This window comes from Hemitrygon akajei, chromosome 17, assembly GCF_048418815.1.
Source record: "Hemitrygon akajei chromosome 17, sHemAka1.3, whole genome shotgun sequence".
Taxonomy (NCBI): Eukaryota; Metazoa; Chordata; class Chondrichthyes; order Myliobatiformes; family Dasyatidae; genus Hemitrygon; species Hemitrygon akajei.
The window spans coordinates 41898613-41920160 of NC_133140.1; positions in this window are offsets into that span (position 1 = coordinate 41898613).

The following is a 21548-nucleotide window of genomic DNA, read 5'->3' on the forward strand; positions in this document are numbered from 1 at the left end:
TGCCGTGCTGGGAGCATTAATACGATTAAATGTTTTATAATCTAAGGAGGGCATATTAGAAGAGCAAGGTCCCTTAATTTGTTTTATCTAATTAGAAGCTGAAGTAGGACATGTGGAAAATATACAGATCTTTCTGAAACCTGGAGCAGCTGAGGTCAACAGTTTACGTAAGTAACCTATTACTTTCATATAGACATAATCAACTTGTCCAATCAGTAGCCAAGACATCCAACCAACAGGATCATCATCTTAACCTCTGACCTGTTGGGCCAGCGATGATGAAGGAATGAATGCTGACAGTGATGTCTTTCGGCCCTGCATAGGGTTTCTAGCAGTGACTGCCATTCAGCTGGATTAATTCACAGGGCTTGAATATACCGTAACCCTTCAAACAAGAATAGAACCCTATTTCTGGTTAGAAAGAACATTGAACCTTGGAATTTGATCATGTAGTGTATGATTCCATAATGGGATTGGGATTACATAGGTTCATAAAGTAATACAGCACAAAAACAGGCCTTTAGGCCCAACTGGTCGATGGCAATTACAACATTCTCGTTGGCAGTTCCAGTTGCCTCCAATAGGCATAGTGGAACATTAACCTGAATGTACAACGTGCATCGTCATAAGTGATGTTGGATGTTGCTGGGCTGATTGTAAAGTGGATGTTTGGGACTACTGCTTACCCTTTGGATGATGGAGACATGGCAAGAAACAATGTGAGAATCAAATGGAAAAATAAGCCCCAGAAGAAGAAATCCATTGTTCTTCGGTGCGGCATGAAGGCATTACTCTTTCAGGGATGAGCTATAGGATGACAGGAACGGGCTGGTGGAATGCCAGATGCTTAGGATGAAGCATTAACTTTATTCACCATATACATTTACATGTATTAGGAATTTAATACAATGGAGGATGAAATATAACATGGAAAAATCTAGTAATATATCTTGGAGAGAAGATCAGGAAGGGACAATATATGAAAGGTATAATTCAAAAAAAGGTAGGAGGAAAGAGACATTCATAGCATAAGTCTTTGAAGCTGGCAGAGGAGCTTGAGGTATTGTGTAAAGAAGTATTCAGGATCCAAAGCTCCATACATAAAAACTTACAGAACCTTAACAAAGAAATTGTGATTAACCTCCATAAAACAATGTTTCAGCCATATGAAGTTACATATCCAATTTTGGTCACTTTACTTTAGGAAGAACAGAAAGTCTTGGAGAGGATGTAGTAATAGTCAAATCAGTCATGTTGAGTATGATGTTCTGTCTAATGGTGGGTTCTCAGGTGGCTGTAGATGCTCATCCATGATCACATAAATCCAGGGTGTTAGGATAGATTCTTTCTATGCATGACTTTGTTTAACATGGAGAGGGTGACGCATTGGCTGCCACCACAAAACAGATCTGGATTATGTTCCAGTGGCATGGAACACAAGACAAGTGGGGATCATTCACTCTGTCTTCCTCATGCAGCCTTCCCCTGTCTTCAATGCTATTGTGATGTCTCATTATCTTCCGTCAGCTCCACTGTCGATGTCATGGTTGTATTGCTCTTTGTCTAGAACCTCCCCCTTGACCTCTTGGCCATAAGTGACCCTACCAGCAGCTGAGCACCAGATGGCTTCACTTTTGGGATCTCAAGAACTCACAAGCCACTCCACCATGACAAGTGATGATCCTTGGAGAAGTTGGAGAGGCTGTAGTAAAGGTTCACTGGGAGGTCTCCATAGACAAATGCCCTATGTTATGGAGACAGACTGAGAAAACTGGAAATGGTGCACTTACAGTAAAAGTTCATTGAGAGCTAAAGAGTTAAGATATTCCAAATGTCAGGACAAAATGAAACATCTCCCATTGGTGGAAGAATTAAGAACCAAAGGACACGAATATAAGGTGTATGGTAAAAAGAACCAAAGGTCATGGAAGGAAATAACTTCTTTAAATACAACAAAGTATCAGGAGAACATTGTCCAAAAGGATGATGGAAGCAGGTTCAGTTTCAAAGGGAATTGGGTCTATATTTGGAAACAGAAAACATTTACAGGGCTATTGAGATGGAGCATGCTAGAGTCTAAAGGAGATTTACGAGAATGATCCCAAGAATGAAAGGGTTAATGTATGAGGACATTTGATGTCTCTGGGCCTGTACTCACTGGAGTTTAGGAGAATGAGAGGGGATCTCATTGAAACCTATTGAATATTGAAAGGGCTAGATAGAGTGGATGTGGAGAGAAGATTTCCTATTGTGGGAGAGCCTAGGATCAGAGGGTACAGCCTCAGAATAGAGGGATTCTTTGGAACAAAGATGAGGAGGGATTTCATTAGCTTGAGGGTAGTGAATCTGTGGAATTGAGTGCCACAGACAGCTGCGGAGGCCAGGTCATTGTGTGTGTATAAAGGAGAGGCTGATAAATTCTTGATTAGTAAGGCTGTGAAAGGTTATAGGGAGAAGGCAGGAGAATGGGTTGAGAGGGAACTAAACCAGCCCTGATCGAATGGCAGAGAAGGCTCATTGGGCCAAATGGCCTACTTCTGTTCCTATGTCTTATGGTCTTACAGAGAGCAAGCATGGACTAGGACGGGCTAGATTGCCTCCATCTGTACCTCTGTCTTTGATAGGAAATGGATTACAGAAAACATCAGTCAGTTTCTGGTAACATCTCGATCATCTGAAAATTTCAGCAAAAGAATATGGATGGGGAGGGAGTCCCAAATATTCTAGTTCTCATTTCTTAAAATGTTTTCTGAAGCAGCATCAAAACAGCAAGATAGCTATTCCTGTGTCTACTTCAGCGATCTTCACTGCAGTTCACCCCAAGTTTTCCCAGTACTTCCAGCAGCAGCCCCTATTGAAAATCACTGCATTGAAATCTCCAAATGTCAGGGAAATATTGTAGGTAAACTTACAATTTGTGCACATACCTTGAAATCCCAGAATAATTTTAAACATCTTGGATCACACTACTTATGCATTTGCATGGAAATCATTCCTCACTAATGCCGGTCCCATTGTGACAGGGTCCACATAGAACACTGTTTTACCAAGGATGTAGCTTGGATGATGGCACCCAATGATGCAAATTTCTCAGCCACATTTTTAGAAAAAGCTGGGAATTCGGGATCAGTCATCTCTTTCAATAGTTTTGATTACCTAACTATGACTAGAAGCAATTTCCCGGTATTTTATTTTCTCTAATTGACTGTGCTTTCATTGCTTTTATTCACACTCTGTCCAGGCTTACAGAGGTTTTGGGTGGGATTCTGTACATTATACGCAAGTACGAATTTATACAGGATTATCTATTGTGTCTTTATATATCCTCCATGCAATATAGTCAGATTCAAGGAAGCAAAAGAATGAAACTGATGAAGAAAATCAACTTTTTCAATTGCTTATGATTTCTTAGATTTTTTATATTGAAAGATGAAAGATTTATATTATAGATGTAAGAAAACAAATTATGGGGCAGTTTTGATACACAAGGCAATAGTATAACAGTACAGAAGCTGATGGATCATTCAGCAAAATTTAATGGCTGAAATGAACTATCTCACATTTGTCTTCAGTAAATATTTATGCTCTGCCTTTCGTCTGTTGACAGTTAAGAATCTTAAACTTGCCTTCAGTACTCTGCCCTGTACTTTCTTGGTGATAGAAATTTGGAAATGGTCCTTAGAATGAGAGTGTTTTTCTCTTTCTCTTTCCACTTTTCCTCTCAGAATCCAGTTCTTTAATCCAAGTGTCTAACGCTGGAATACATGACAGTTGATGACCAACTGGAAACATTACTCACCCGTAGATTAGTATGATGTACAACAGGCTTAATAAAATAAAACAAGCAGGAAACAGTCTGCCATTTTACACTTCTGGTGATTGCGTTATGATATAATACAGAATAATAACTAGGATTTACAATGTTGAAAGCTGATCACTTACATAAATGAAAACAATGTTTTGTTGCTCAAATTTGGGAATGCAATTGGAAATTATAGAGTTATTGAACATGTTCTTTTAAGTGCCTATTTTCAGTCACTATTTTAAAACTGCTGTTAAGACCTTCTCTCTTCCCAAGTCTTCTCCTACAGAGACCAGGTGAACCAACACCGCTGGAATAAGAGAACACAAACATGGCCTGGTACAATTGACAGCCTGTATTTCTTTGTAAACAGATGCATGACTGGACCCATGGCACTCAAAGATACAAATCTCATTTTTATCTATATATCTGAGAAAAACGTATTTTCTGAGAATATTATATAAAAACAGAAAATGTTGGAAACACTAAGCAGATCAAGAAGCAAATATGGAAAGAGGAACAGTTAACGTCTCAGTCCAAGACACTTCATCAGAATGTTTGTCTTTCCACAGATACTATCTTGTTTCTAACATTTTCTGTCTTTATTTCCAAGGTCTAGCATGTGCAGATTTTGATCTTCATTTTCTCAGAATATTACTTTTTGTTAAATTCTTTCGAGTAAGGGTAGTATAGAAGTATAATTGAAACACAAGAGGCAGCTGATACTGGAATCTGGAGCAATAGAAGAAACAGCTGGAGGAACTCGGGGCCAAGCAGCATCTGTGGAGAGTCCCAACTCCAAATTTGAGCATTTCCTTTTCCTCCACAGCTGCTACTTGATCCACTGAGTTCCTCCAGCAGTTAGGCTTTTTTTCCCCCTCTGTGAGGGGGATATAATTAATAGGGAGAAATTATGCTGTGTTTAGCATGATTTGTATTAGGTTATGGGAGGATTATGATGATTTTCACTTCCAAGGATTATAGATTTAAGATAATTAATTGAATATTGAAAACAGAATATGGGTGCTAATGATACCAGTTGAAAACAAACTGCTCCACGAAACGGAGGAAAGGAGTTTGCCTAATACAGTGCCTTTCATCACCTTCTAAAACTGCCCAGAAAAGCACTACTTTTAAATAAAGATACCATTCTAATACAAGATAACATAGCAGCTGATTTGTCAAAGTCCTAAAGAGCAACAGCAGAAATGAGTAGATAATCTATTTTAATGGTGTTGTACTTACGGTACTTTGTTTTACTTACTCATTTCAAAAATAACTGCAGCAAATTTTAGTGCAAGTGCACTTGATGTTGTCAAGCCTAAAAGCTTGGGAAGAAAATAGAATTGATTTCCAACAACATTGATTATTCTCCCATTGAGTTCTAAAGCAAAAATTATAGGCTTTACTCTTTTAATCATTATATCCAGTTGAATATTTTCATAAATTTGTCAGGTGGAAGCTGTAAAAAAAACCATTTTTAATTCGAAGGTGCTGAAATGTTTTGACAGTTTAATCTTATGGTCCTGGTACCGACAGCAACCTGGAGGGGTTTTTTTTCTAAGTTTTCCATTATTTGCTAGCTTGATTTGATGGTTCCTTCTGACACAATAGATGTTCAAAATCAATTGATAAATCTTTGCATTGACTGGTTTTGAGCCACTTCTTCTGGCTAATCCCCTTAATCTGGTTACTAGAGCACAACCTTTGCAGAAATATTAATTGTTTCAGAAAAAAAAACAAAACGGAAAAAAGTTCCTTTTTCTAAGAAATGAATGTTTATTCTGTTAAAGACATTAAAGAAACAAGCTGAACAATCTGATTTGTATCCAGTCCTACCACTAAGACCATAAATTCCTGCAACAGTCAATAACATATATTACAGACTATGTCAAGATAACACAGTTACCTATGGTAATGTCTATGAATGGAGTTGATTCCAATCAATTCAGAGCACTGCAATGTGCTAATGTTAACAGTTCTCCTTCAAATCTGAAAGGATTTTTTTTTGCTATGTATGGCAACAATAAACTAATGCATTCTTTTACTACATGTCCCATGAGGAGATGTATTGCAATCTTTAATAATAATTCTCATAAGTTTCAAGATGACAAGTACGTATTTTTTATGAAAATAAAGAATTAATATTAATAAGCTGTTGACAAGTGTAGCATTTTTGTAACCAAAGGCACATACATTGCAACTGTAAAAATGTGAATAATGCTGTGAAATGGAATTTGATGTTAATGATTTTTCCCTATGTGAACCCTTCATGTTACAACAGAAATGGCTTCAACTTGCAGCCATGCAACAATTTGTCACTTAATTAACAGCAAGTAGAGTCAACTGCATTTTTTACAGTTGATTGTTCAGAGCGAGAAAAAAAAACCTTACATCCTCCCATATGCAACATTTCTTATTTGATTTACTGCATTGAAATGGAGGAGAAAAAAAATGATTTGTGCATCTGAAAACCGAATCGCTTTTTGGAAGCTGGACTGTCAGGGTGTCTAGTGAATTAAAATAGAAGTAACTGCTAAGAATGGACATATCTCTGAAACACATAGCTTTCAGAACAACCCAGGTCTGGAAACAAGTGGATAAAAAGCTTCACATAAAAATGCCAAATCCATTATTCTTGATCTACTCTGAAATGCACACACAATTCTGCTGGAGAAGGCTTGGCTGCCTTCAGACTTGGATCTGGCACAAAGTAAAGGCCTAGAGGAAAACCAGGAGTTATTCTGATGGTATCCAAGATCTTCTCAAATATACGTCTGGACAAAGTGAATCAGTCATGTTATGTGGCCCCACTTCATTCACGTAAATGGTTTATCACACTTGTTTTATCATTTGATCTATTATTTCAACTGCAGTGGCACATTGGCAATGTATCTTGGAGTACTGTCCTATCACCTCAGGCACCTGGGTTTAATCCAGGCAGAACAGATGGGAGGGAAGTCTCCAGTCCTAGATAACTATTAAGGATCTTTATTGAAATGAGTATTAGCAGCCCAACAGGAAAAAAGGATGTATTGCCAGTGTGAAATGCTTCCCTTCATTCTTTATCCAGACTTAACTTTCAGAACTATGTGTTGTGTATTTAATAATTCAGTAATATTTGAGTTATCATGTAAGTATATTGTTTGATTAAGCATTCTTGTTCATCTAAATAATTGATTATGAGTTATATGTGAGTTGCATACATCATCACACCACCACATGATATGTGCGTGCTCTACTTAAAGTAAACACAAAGTTAGACTCACATTTGGGACTCCCAAGTCTTCCTTTGAATTAGTTTACTGCTTTGAAGTTACAAAACATAGCACTATGTTCTTTTCACAGACAAGATGAAATCTGCAGATGCTGGAAATCCGAGCAACACACACAAAATGCTGGAGTGACTCAGCAGGCCAGACAGCATCAATGGAAAAAAGTACAATCGACGTTTCGGGCCCAATCCCTTCGGCATAGTCCTTCCTATTGATTCAGTTCATCATTAAAGTTTTCTCAACCTGTGGCCTTCAATTTAATGATATCTCTGAATCCATCTGCTGTGTATTCCTACTGGCTGGCTTTCCCACAGTACTGGCTTTGACCCGTTGTTTTCTCAGAAACTAAATGCTACTCCCAACTAGAGCATTTTTATGAAAATGAGCTGAAATGCCAAAATGCTCACCAGTATGAAAACAGTGCCAAATTCTGATCTTCCAAACTAGTGTGTTTCCTTCTGATTAATTATCAGTGATTTTTTACAGCACAGGCCAGACCAGACCAGAGTCAGGTTGACTGATCCAGAGACACAAGCCTACTGCTTTTAAGGAAATCGCATCCAGTATAATTTGATGGAAAAATAGTGGCTTTTATGGTTACTGAACTATTGTGAAATTTTCTCTAGTCCACTAATTCCCTTCAGGAAAGAAACTTCTGTTTACCAGACCTTGCTAATACTGCATATGTCTTATAACTTCCTGGAACAGTCAAGCAAGCCATTCAAGTTCTCAAACTGGAACTGGAGTTGGAAATAGAATTGATTATTATTAAGAGATAGAGAGAAAAGCTTGTCTTGCATTCTATTCATACAGATCAAATCATTACACAGTGAAGTGAGGTAAAACAGCACAAAAAAAATCCGATGCAGAATAACTGTAACAGCTACAGAGAAAGTGCAGTGTGGATAGACAATAAAGTGTAACATCATTTTGAGGTAGATTGTGAGGTAAACTTATTGTACATCTTATTGTACTAGGGAACCAATTAATAGTCTTATAACAATCCATATAGCTTGGTGCTATGTGCTTTGACGCTTCCGCATCTTCTACCTGATGGAAGAGGGGAGAAGAAAGAATGTTTGGGGTATATGAGGTTTTTACTCATGCTGACTGCTTTTTTAAGGCACCAACAAGTCTAGACATGGTCTACAGAGGGGAGGCTGCTCACGTTAAAAAGCTGTCAGAACAGAACTGGATAAACTGCATGGCATTGACCTAGGCACAGGAAGAAGACATGGGAAAAATTTCTGTCCCGTTGAATCTACAGATTTGGAAGGCTGATCCAAAAGGCTAGTCAAGCAAAGGCTATACAGAAATCTAAACCCCATTTTCAAATGATTAATTTAAAAAAACATAAAGAGTTTTAAATAACTGAAGACACTAAAGAAAAGTATTACCTTAGGTTTACCCTTGCTTTTCCATTCTATGTGAATGGACTTGCTAATCAGGTACCAGGTGAAGACTAGAACAGACTCAGTGGATGTAAGAGGTGGAAACTTCAGTTAGTTCATGTTCCTTTCCTGGACTCTACATTGTTGTGAACTTCTGTGACAAGATCTCAGTATATCTGATGGAATCATCTCTTTCATTATCCCTTCCTCAAATTCCACTGAGATGATGAAAATTCTCAAGCCAAAAGTTCATTAATGTAGCAATGGACCATTTGGTATCAATGTCCATCACAGTAATAGAAATAATTACAACACAAGAAAGCAGGAGCAAGAGTCTCCTCAAGCTTGTCCTGCCACTCAATAGCTGATGTACTGTATACTGGTCTCAACTGTGTTCTAATTCCTCTCAACCCTCAATGCCTCAAACTCCAAATAGTTATATATCTCCACCTTCAATATATCTAAATAGCTGGCCTCCACCACCCTCTGGGACAGGGTCTTCCAAAATTCACTACCCTTGTAACAGCCTAACTTATCTAAATATTCAATGTTAGTGATAGACAAATTATCCAATTTAATTTAGCTGAGCCACATCCTGTAAGGTCTCTGAAATTAAAAGGAATAGGATACATTAAACTTAATTTTAAAAATTGTTAGAAAAGCTTTGGGAGCAAGAGTTTTTTTTCTGAAATAAACATTGATATTATCAGATATGACAGCAAAAGATCAAAAGAATCAGGTGTTCCACAATGTTCCAAATAGCTCTATATTGAAAGCCATTTTACTGGAGATAAGGAGATAATAATTCAGATATTGGAAATCTGAAATTCAAACAGAAAATGCTGGAAATATTCAGCAGCTAGGCAGCAAATGTGGAGAGATAAAGTTAGCATTTCTGGTCTCTGACAAGATCCTTCACTAGGTTAACAACAAACATCTATTACAATCCCACAGATCCCCCAACTATCTCAGCTATATTTCTTTCCACCCTGTATAATAAAAAGATTCCAGCCTATTCTCTCATTTCCTCCACCTCTGTCATTCCTGCACTATGCCTCTGAGATTTTTTTTATTCTTTCTTGACTGTGGTTAACCCCTCTTCCATGGTTAGAGTCCTTCTGTGGATTCAGCTATATTCCATGCAGAAGGCATGCAGATGAAACAAAATTGCTTCTATATGAGTGTACAACATTTGAGTGCTCATCATGTGGTCATCCCTACTTAGAAAAATCAAAGAGAGATTGGGTGAGCATTTTATGAAAAACCTGTGATCAGTCTTCAGCTGTGAACTTGAGCTTTCAGTTGCCTGTCACTTTAAGTCTCCGTTTGTAGCCTCGAATAATTCTAATGAGTTTGAAAGCAACCCACCACCATGCTCTTTACAATTTGAAACTATCTATTTCTGCCAGAACATCTTCCACCTGAAACTACGACTCTTTTTCCGTTTCTACAGATTTCACCTGATCTACAAAGTGTTCCCTGCATTTAGTGTTTTTATTTAAGATCATAGAGTATCATAAAATTGTAGAGAAATAAAGTCATATCTTCATGTGTGTTTCTGAAAAAGGTATAGCTAAGTCTCAAGCAACACATGTAGAAAGCTGGAGGAACTCAGCAGGTCAGGCAGCATCTATTGAAATGAGTAGCTAGTCAACATTTTAGGCAGAGATCCTTCTTCGAGACTGAAAAAGAAGGGGGAAGACACCAGAATAAAAAGGTGGGGGTGAGGGGAAGGAGGCTGGCTAGAAGGTGATAGGTGAAGCCAGGTGGGTGGGAAAAGTAAAGGGCTGGAGAAGAAGGAATCTGATAGGAGAGGAGAATGGACCATAGGAGAAAGAGAAGAAGGAGGGGACCCAGGGGGAAGTGATGGGGAGTGATGGGTGAGTAGATATGTCTTTATGATGCAACTATTCTGCATAAATAACACATACTGTAGATCATAGATGGATATAGCAAAGGGATAAGCCTTTAAGACCCCATCATACCTCTACTGACCATGGTACCAATTGAAACTATTCCCAAAGGAGACAGAAGAAACTGCAAATGTGGGAATCTCGAGCAACACACAAAATGATGGAGGAACTCAGACAGTCAGGCACCATGCCTGGAGAGAAATGGACAGTCAATGTCTTGGAACACACACAAAATGCTGGTGGAACGCAGCAGGCCAGGCAGCATCTATAGGGAGAAGCACTGTCGACATTTCGGGCCGAGACCCTTCGTCAGGACCCAAGTCAATGTCTTGGGTTGAGACACTTGATCTGTCCATTTCTTTCTGTAGGTGCTGCCTGAGTCACTGGGTTCCATCAGCACTGTGTGTGTGTAACTGTACCCACCTGCCTACACATGATCCATATCCCTCAGACTGTTTAATTTTATAATCAATGTATATTCAAAGATAGCTCTGAAAAAAATGTCTTATCCCACCATAGCATAAGGCATCCTTTCTTATTTCAAAGGTTCTAGTAGGTAAGAGGGCGAACACCCTCAATGTTCATTTTTGTACACTGGCATCAAAGACACATTAAATAACTCATGAATGCATTCTGCAAAAGCCATATTCAGCCACAAGCTGTAATTAAAATCATAATGTGTAATTCATTGATGTCTTAAAGCAATAAAAAGATCTCCACATGCTGTAGGTATGAAACCAAAACAAAAATTACTGAAAACGCCAGATAACATGCACTCAGATGGAAATACAGCAGATTTAAAGCTTCTGATCAAAAGTCATTAATCTGAAACATTAATTCTTTTTTCTCTCTGTAAAAGTCTGCTGACTTGCTGAACATTTCAAGCATTTTATGTTTCATGTTTATAAACTGTTGTTGCACTGGAGAGCGAGAAATAGTTAATACTGACAGCCCATTGGTACCAGAAGTAATAAGATGGAGGACAATTTACTTCCACTCCACGTCTGTGGGTTTTGAGGGGCTGATACATTAATGTCAAATCACATAGATTTACAAGTAGGAAATAATGATGAAAACTTACCATAAAATACTGGCAGTTTTAAAGTAAGCTACCAGCATTTACCCTCTGTAGGTATCCGGTGGTGTATAATGGTGAATACTTTGGGAGGGGAAACGGTTACCATTTGTATGGGGCTGCTATTTGCTCCTCAACAAAGGCCTGGGCCTGAGAGCATTTTGTGGTGAACTACATATACCTGTCTGGACTGCTCCTGTGGCTCCTCCCACAGACCCCTGTATAAAGGCGATTGAGGCCTGATGTCCGGCCTCATTCTCCAGGATGTAGTGTTGTTCATTCTTCCAGTCAATAAAAGCCGATATCTCGCTTCTTATGTCTCAGAGTGAGTTATTGATGGTGCATCACATTACAAGTATCTAGGAGTACAGTTAGACGAGAAGCTAGACTGGACTGCCAACACAGATGCCTTGTGCAGGAAGGCACAGAGTCGACTGTACTTCCTAAGAAGGTTGGCGTCATTCAATGTCTGTAGTGAGATGCTGAAGATGTTCTATAGGTCAGTTGTGGAGAGCGCCCTCTTCTTTGTGGTGGCGTGTTGGGGAGGAAGCATTAAGAAGAGGGACGCCTCACGTCTTAATAAGCTGGTAAGGAAGGCGGGCTCTGTCGTGGGCAAAGTACTGGAGAGTTTAACATTGGTAGCTGAGCGAAGGGCGCTGAGTAGGCTACGGTCAATTATGGATAACTCTGAACATCCTCTACATAGCACCATCCAGAGACAGAGAAGCAGTTTCAGCGACAGGTTACTATCGATACAATGCTCCTCAGACAGGATGAAGAGGTCAATACTCCCCAATGCCATTAGGCTTTACAATTCTACCGCCAGGACTTAAGAACTTTTTAAAAGCTATTATTAATGCTTTTTGAGATAGTGATTTAGATGCATATCATATTTTTTACTGAGTTAAGTATTGTATGTAATTAGTTTTGCTATAACAAGTGTATGGGACATTGGAAAAAAAGTTGAATTTCCCCATGGGGATGAATAAAGTATCTATCTATCTATCTATCTAAAAGCAGCAGGGTCCAGGTCCAAGGGCAAGGAATGTGCCTATGTTTGGATGTGTTAAGCATTGGGCCAGATTGAAAAGGTCAGGGTGTTAGGGCTGGATGGGAGGGATAGGCTGGTATTCAGCTCACTGTTTGGCAAGGTTTACTCATCTCTGCACTGAACTGAGGCTGTGGCCTGCAAATAACAGGCTCACGGAGCTGCTGCAGTGATGTCTGACTTCATGGCTGTGGACTCAATCTCGTGAACTGTAGTTCTGAATGTTACTTGCTTACTTTTTATTTTGTGCAAAATCTATTCTCCATTTTTGCACATTGGGTGTTTGATGGTCTTTTTTAGTGGCTTCTTTTGAGATTCTATATAGTATACATACCTAATAAGAAATGTACTTTGAACTTTGAACTTTTAGACTCAACCTTCACTACCTGGAAGCTTCTTCTCTTCGTTAAGCAATTATCTGCTAGCGATTCCTAAGAGTCAGTGGGGATGTTACACTTTTTCAAGGAAGCCTTGAGAACATTCTCAAATCTTTTGCACTGTCCACCTGCTAATCAAATAGACTGGAATGTGATATATATTTCAGGTGCTGGAGCCAAGAATGTGAATAATGGAGTCTGTATGCCAGAGAATGCTCAGTTTAATTGGGGATGGTATCTGAGCAAGGACGGAAATGTTATTTGCTTATCCTGCAGGTGAACTTAGAGGATATTTTTGGAGGTGGAATTGATGGTATCTTTCCAGTGTTTTGAAGTGCCTTTTGTGAGTACTCCATGTCTCGCAGCCATTGACAAAGGCAGATCTAAGTGTTCCTTAGTAAGCCAAAAGATTTGTGCTTGATTGAAGTTATAATCTTTATTTTTTTTTCCTCACAGTAAGTGACTGCCCAAATATAGCAACTAATTCACATTTTCCTCCTCATAGTGGAATTTTATTGTCAGAGAGAGTTTGGACATTGCGGGCAGTTGGTAGAGATCATTTGCTTGGCAATGTTGAATGAAAGGTATATTTTCAGTGAATGAGTCAATAATGGCTCGGAGCTTGGACTTCAAACGAGCACACAAGCAAACATTGCTCCTGTACTGGGGTCTGATGAACAGAGTTGGGGTAATCTTGGTAACGGAGCTCAGCAGAACAGTTTACAAATAGGTCCACTCCAGCAGGAAGGATGTTGGGATCAGGTAAAGCATTATGGTGAAAACAATCGAAAAATGGGGTGATATTGCGCACGGAGATTAAATCTGCAGGTGAACTTCTGCTTAAGATCATTGCCAGATTATATAAAACCATTATAAAACAGACATAAAATGGAGCTGAATTTCTGTGGACTGCCAAACTTGAAAAGGATGCCCCACAGTCCCCCTTCGCTTGACAAAATCAAAAACTTTTACAAGACCAGAAAAGGCCAGATGTAGCAGTAGATTCTGCTGCCTGCAGTGATCGTGGAGTCGACATACATTTATACTTAATAAGAAAACGTGAAATTTTTCTGTGGCCAAGTAGTAATAATAGTTATTTTGATGTAGTAGTATTGACAATTATTGATTAATTGGTCTTTCATGCTTTGTCTTCCATTGTCCAATAAAGAAATATCAACCATCTACATTTTAATATTTCTCTCCTTCCTAACTACATTAGTTTATTACACACAACCACTAAAATTGATAGCAGTTCCTGTTTTCACTAAAGGTAGACTCCAATCTGCAGTGACCATTGTACGATTTCTAGGGATAATACGATATATTATCCATGGTGAGGGAACTCAGACAAATGGCTTTTCAGGAAAAAGAGTATGAAGTGGGCAATCAAATTCACTACATGTTACTCGGTGACCTAGCAATTAGTTCACAAAGTAAAACAATCTGCAGAGGCTACATGTGGGTTTTCCTGAACAGAAATCCCACTCATCTCTGCTCAAACTGCTCACAGAGCAAATAAGTAGGATCAAAGGGTCATCAAGCAGATACTAGTGTGATCATCTTCTGCAAAGTATGTTCCTGCATGCTGTTTTTGGCATTTGTATGTGATTGGGATGCAACATTAAATAATATCTAGAGAACACACTAAAATTATAAGAATTACACAAAATGGGAAGAAAAGCATGGGAGGAGTAATCAAATCAGGTCTACTCTGGAGTACAGTGACCTTTGAGTGTCAACACAGAAGTTTCCAGAACAGAAAACGTGCACTTTTTCAATAATGTGCCTTCAGACAAAGAACGATCTGTTTTCAAATGGTACAGGAGAATAGTTTTTTTTGAAAAGCACAAGGGATTCCCTGTCTTCTCATTGATTCAGGCAAGAGGAGAAAGTCTAATACTAGAAGGCATGCATTTAAGGTGGAAGACGGGTAAGCTGAAAGGAGATGTCGGTGGCAAATTATTTTTTGGACTGGGACTGGTGGGTACCTGGAATGCCATGCAAGGGATAGTAGCGGAGGTAACAGCAGTCCTTTTTTTGGACAAATCTGTGGAAAAATCCATCAATACAATTTACAGTGTTATTACAGTGGAAATTTTGTAAAATACCACACAAAGCAATTTTAAACTGACAAAAATCCAGATGGTGTGGCCAGTCAAGAACTTATCAATCTCTGCCTTAAATACACCCAACAACCTGGCCTCCACAGCTGCCTGTGGTAATAAATTCCACAAATTCATCACCCTCTGGCGAAAGAAATTTCTTCGCATCTCTGTTTTAAATGGACACCCCTCTATCCTGAGGATGTGCCCTCCTGTCCTAGACTCACCAAGATGGGAAACATCCTTTCCACATCTATTCTGTCTAGGCCTTTCAACACTCGAAGGGCTTCAATAAGATCACCCCTTTTCCTTCTAAGTTCCTGTGAGTACAGGCCCAGAGCCATCAAAGGTTCCTTGTATGATAACTCTTCCATTCTCAGAATCATCCTTGTGAACCTCCTCAGAACCCTTTCCAATGCCGGCATATTTTCCTTAGATAAGAGCCCAAAACTGTTCACAATTCTCAAGGCGAGGTCTCACAACTGCCTTATAAAGCCTCAGCATCACGTTCCCACTCTTATATCCTAGATCTATTGAAATGAATGCTGACATTGCATTTGCCTTCCTCACCACTGACTCTACTTGCAAGTTAACCTTTAGGGTGTTCTGCACAGGGGCTCCCAAGTCTCTTCGCATCTCAGATTTTTGAATTTTCTCCCTGTTTCGAAAATAGCCTACACATTTATTTCTCCTATCAAAGTGCATGACCATGCATTTTCCAACATTGTATTTCATTTCCCACTTTCTTGTCCATTCTCCTAACCTGTCTAAGTCCTTTTGCAGCCTCCCTGATTCCTCAGCACTATACCTGCCCTTCCACTAATCTTCATTATCATCAGCAAACTTGGCAAGAAAGCCATCTATTCCATCATCTAAATCACTGATATACAGCATAAAAAGAAGCGATCCCAACACCAATCTCTGTGGAACACCACTACGCATTGAAAGCCAACCAGAAAAGGATCATTTTATTCCCATTCACTGCTTCCTACCAATCAGCCACTGCTCTAACCATGCTAGAATCTTTCCTGTAATACCATGGGTTCTTATCTTGGTAAGCAGTCTCATGTGTATCAAATGCTTTCTGAAAATCCAAATATACAACATCTACTGCATCCCCTTTATCTATCCTATTTGTAATCATGCTTGCAGAATACTCGTCGACCCTTCCAAATAAATATTATGTATACCATCAACTTTTTTTTAACAGTGTTTGTTCATATTGTATATTGACTGGCTGCATAATAGCCTGGTGGAAAAACACCAATGCCTTTGAAAGGAAAATCCTACAAAAAGTGTGGATTCGGCCCAGAACATCCCAGGTAAAGCCCTTTCAACCATTGAGCGCATCTATATGAAACGTTGTCACAGAAAAGCAGCATCAATCATCAGGGACCTCCACCACCCAGGTCATGCCCGATGCTAACATCAGGTAGAAAGTACAAGGGCCTCAGGACTCACACCATCAGGTTCAGGAGCATTTGCTACCCCTCAATCATCAGACTCTTGAATAAAAGAGGATAAATACACTCATCTTCACTTGCCCCATCATTGAAATGTTCTCACAACCAATGATCTCACTTTCAAGGACTCTTCATCTCATTATGTCATATTCTCATTCTTTATTGCTATTTATTTATATTTGCTTTTGCAGTTTGTTGTCTTCTGCACACTGGTTGATCTTTCATTGATCCTGTTATAGTTACTATTCTATGGATTTGCTGAGCATGCCCACAGAAAATGGATCTCATGGTTGTATATGGTGACATATATCTACTTTGATAATAAAAAGTACCCTGAACTTGGAACTTTGAACTTAAACTTATAGCAATAGGAGTAGATCTAGCCTGCATGCAACAATAGGTTAAAGTGCATTTTTACCTGTTGGAATCTGCAAAATTATTTCATCTTAATCATATTTCCTTCAAATCCTACTAAAATTATATTAAAATAATCTACCTAGTTGCAGCCTTCCTATTAAATCAATCCAAAATATATTCAGTTCTGTAATTGGTTGTGATTTTAAATTTATGCAATTGACCTAAAATTAACACTTATATCAGAGAAAAAGAAGGATAATGTGTCCCTGTTTAAACCTTAGTGCTGGAGCTGATTTAAAACAGGAATGAGTCCAATCTGTTGTACATTTTGAAGGTAAATAACCGATAGTGTAGATATACGCAGGCACACTGCTAAGCTGATCCAGTACTCAAAAGGTTAAGCTGTATCTCTGCAAACACTGCCCTCCTCAAGAACCGATTTTGCACATGTCTTTATCTGTCATCACACCATGTGAATGAAAAGAAACCCCAGAAGTCAGGGAAACAGGGAATACCATGCCTTGTGCCAACTGTTGTTGAAATGCTGGTATTGACCAATTGTTTGTGTATCTGCCCCACCAAAGATTCTATGAGAAGGAAGAAAATAATGAAACAGTTGAATTCCGTCACTCTGTTTTCTTCTCATAGCCACTGTGTTGCTGTCCAAACTACGATTTTTATCCTAGTCTGATAAATTCCACTGATCCTCCATCCTTCATTTGTACCTTGCAGTAAAAATCAGGATTATGCTTTTGCAGTGTCTTTAAAAAGATATTTTCACTAAAGGTATTAAGTTTGGTAAACTTGGAGTCCAAAATGACATAAAACTAACTCGTCTCATTCTAGTTAAGCAAGCAGGATGTTGACATGAATTTATACTTAATTTCTTCTACATATTCATGTAACTGGGATTTACATTAAGTTGTAAATCAAAACATAGTATTGAACAAATCAATCATTTTGTATATTCCCCTATCACCAGAGACCTTATAAAATCAAGTAGAGAGGGCACTCATTCACCACTGCATATAAGTACAGGCACCAATTCAGCTTAACGTGGAAACATACATTTTTGGATTTAGGAGTGCAATAACAGATGAAAGCATGAGTTTTGCTCTAAGTAGCCACAACAGCTTCTATATGCCATCTTTTTCTATCTCCCTTGAGCTACTCTCATTTGGATCACAAGTAACATTCTAACCAGTCCCAATCTTATTTTAATGAATCGCTTTCATTTTAGATTTTCATTTTCATTTTAGATGCATATCATATTTTTTACTGAGTTAAGTATTGTATGTAATTAGTTTTGCTACAACAAGTGTATGGGACATTGGAAAAAAAAGTTGAATTTCCCCATGGGGATGAATAAAGTATCTATCTATCTATCTATCTTTGAGAGCCACTGGGATTGTGGGGAGATTGGACTTAATGTTGTCATTGGAGAAAGCAACTACTATTCCAGCCTTCCAGTATCACTTTAACATCCGGTATATTTCATCGGTTTCAGTCTCAGAATCTACAGGTTAATTTAGTTTCCAAAGTCTAATTTCCCGAATGCTAGTTAGTGTGCTTATTATTGCCTGAGGGCTTCTTGCAGACTCTCTTAAAATAATCCCATCATCAAGTATAAAAGCGTTATTTTTTTTTGTTTATCCCACCCCTCACTTTCCTCACTACCAAAACAATTTGTGTGAAATAACCTTTCTTCATCTTACAAACCCCATACTTACTCATTGTGGAAAATTGTCCTGTCTTTCGTTCACATTCTGATACTGGAGGAGAGACAGTAATTTAAGCTAATAAACAAAACACTCTGTATAAATAAATAAACTTACACTATGCACACAGCATTGCATACCACCTTCTCTACAGAAAACATCTGTGGTTTTTACAGTACAGTGAAACATCACAGCAGCCTAAAGAGAGGAGATGATCGCTTGCTGTATTTCTTAAAGTGATACCAGCCACTATTAACTATGTTATGTAAATGAAATAACAGGTGGAAACAACAACCAACTTTTCATGCTTCCAGCTCACATAATCTTTAATGAATCTCTAAGGATCATTCACTCCACTTCAGAGTATAGTACTCAAAGTAGCAGTGTCCAAGTTGTCAGAACCCATTATATTAATGGGTGTATTTTATAACATGGATGACTTTCTTATATTTCAAATGAATTGTTTTCCACATCACTTGATAGTTTGATTTAAATGGTAATTTACTCTATTATAATGGAAAATAGGGAGTCTTCCTTTAAATTTGATATTTTGGTGGTGATCATAACATTTATTCTATATAATAACAACTCTATTTACTGTAATTTTAAACCATCTAACAAAATTCAACATTTAATTGTTCTCCTTTTAATATCCTCTGATTTAACGAAAGGAGCATGGCCTCACAACTAATCCCTCATAACTAAATCCTTTTATCGCTGGCATCATCTTATTAAATATTTTTGGCACCTTCACCTTGGCCTTGACATCCTTTCTAAACCAGGTGGCAAAAATTAGCACAATGGCCATCCTGCATTTATTGGAAAAGTAGATCTGGACAAATTTGATCTAGTTTGATGAGCTACCATCTGCCAAAGTTCGAAGTTCTGACCAATAATGTAATTATACCAGTTGATACTTCCGGTTCTCACATTACTTCTTCACTTCATAACTACCACTTCTGATTATTATCAAACAAAGAACGGCTGTATATTTTTGTTTTACAGTTAGTCATCCTACTTGTAAAGGCTTGCTTGTCCAGATACTTGCCTTGACTTTTAAAAATAGTAAGCTTATTTCTCCATGGCTACAGACTCTGCTGCAGATGAACAATACTAACTAGAAAGGTGCCCAGTTTGATCTGTGGCCTGTAATAGGGGTGGTTCACATGTTCAGTCTCCAAACTGAGATAGGAAAGAATGGATCCACTATGAAACAAACTTTACAGCATATTGATATAAAATGTCGGCTGGATCAGATTGCCAGCACTCACATTTCAGGATCTGACATGAATAGTCATCTGGATGTGGTACTGGTAAGTGGTAGATAACCATTGGGACCACAGCCCAGTGGGCACAGGACGATAAGTAGCAGTGTAGATGAAGCAGGGCTTTGGAAGAGAAATCTATTAAACAAATGTCCTGATAAAGAATCTTAGCCTAAAAGGTCTATTGTTTACTTCCCTCCATAGATGCTGCCTGACCAGCATTTTGTATGTTTTAGCAGTGTAGAGATGTTATTCAATATTTAAGATTTTAAGGAGCAAATCTTAAGATAAGGTAAAATAAATGGTCTAAAATGAAACTGCATGGATAGAATTTCTAATAATTATTATACATAGTTTCTATTGAACTGAAAATGAAACTTAAAACATCTGCTTTTAATTTATTAATGATTGTGGATTTCAATAAAATCTGTAAACTGCAGTTATTTAAAAATATTATTTTGATTTACAGTTGTTACTAGTCCTCGGACAGACTTACAGAAAATGATAAACAGCACATAGATTTCCTCTGACTTTACTGACTCTTGTAAGTTCCACTTTTTCCTGTGTGACGACTCCTCTTATTTCATTAATTCTACTCATGTTAGTCTTCAAGCAAGATATGTGGTAAGCATGCAACCAGTTCCCATAAGGAGTTTGAACAATCAGTGTACTCATGAATACTGAGATAAAGTGATACATCTCATTGGGGATGTACAGTACATAAGTTGCTTGGGATTGGCTACTCAATGTGTATCAGAATCAGCATCAGGTTTATTATCACTGGCAGGTGTTGTGAAATTTGTTAACTTAGCAGCAGGAGTTCAATGCAATACATAATATAGAAGAAAAAACAACATAAAATAATAAATAAATAAATTACAGTATATGTATATTGAATAGATTAAAGAATGTGCAAAAAACAGAAATGATATATATTAAAAAAAAGTGAGGTAGTCTTCATGGGTTTAATGTCCATTTAGGAATCGGGTGGCAGAGGGGAAGAAGCTGTTTCTGAATTGCTGAGTGTGTGCCTTCAGGCTTCTGTACCTCCCTCCTGATGGTAACGGTGAGAAAAGGGCGTGCCCTGGGTGTTGGGGGTCCTTAATAATGGACGCTGCCTTTCTGAGACACTGCTCCTTGAAGGTGTCCTGGGTACTTTGTAGGCTAGTGCCCAAGATGGAACCAATTAAATTTACGACCCTCTATAGCTTATTTCGGTCCTGTGTAGTAGACCACCCCCACCCCGCTCCCCCTGCATACCAGACAGTGATGCAGCCTGTCGGAATCCTCTCCACAGTATATCTATAGAAGTTTTTGAGAGTCTTTGGTGGCATACCAAATCTGTTCAAACTCCTAATGAAGTATAGTCACTGTCTTGCCTTCTTTATAACTATATCGATATGTTGGGACCAGGTTAGGTCCTCAGAGATCTTGACACCCAGGAACTTGAAACTGCTCACTCTCTCCGCTTCTGATTTCTCTATGAGGTATGTTTTCCTTCGTCTTACCCTTCCTGAAGTCCATAATCAGCTCTTTCATCTTACTGTCATTGAGTGCAAGGTTATTGCTATGACACCACTCCACTAGTTGACATATCTCACTCCTGTACACCTTCTCGTCTCCATCTGAGATTCTACCAACAATGGGTGTATCATCAGCAAATTTATAGATGGCATTTGAGCTATGCCTAGGCACAGTCATGGGTATAGAGAGAGAAGAGCAGTGGGCTAAGCACACACCCCTGAGATACACCAGTGTTGAT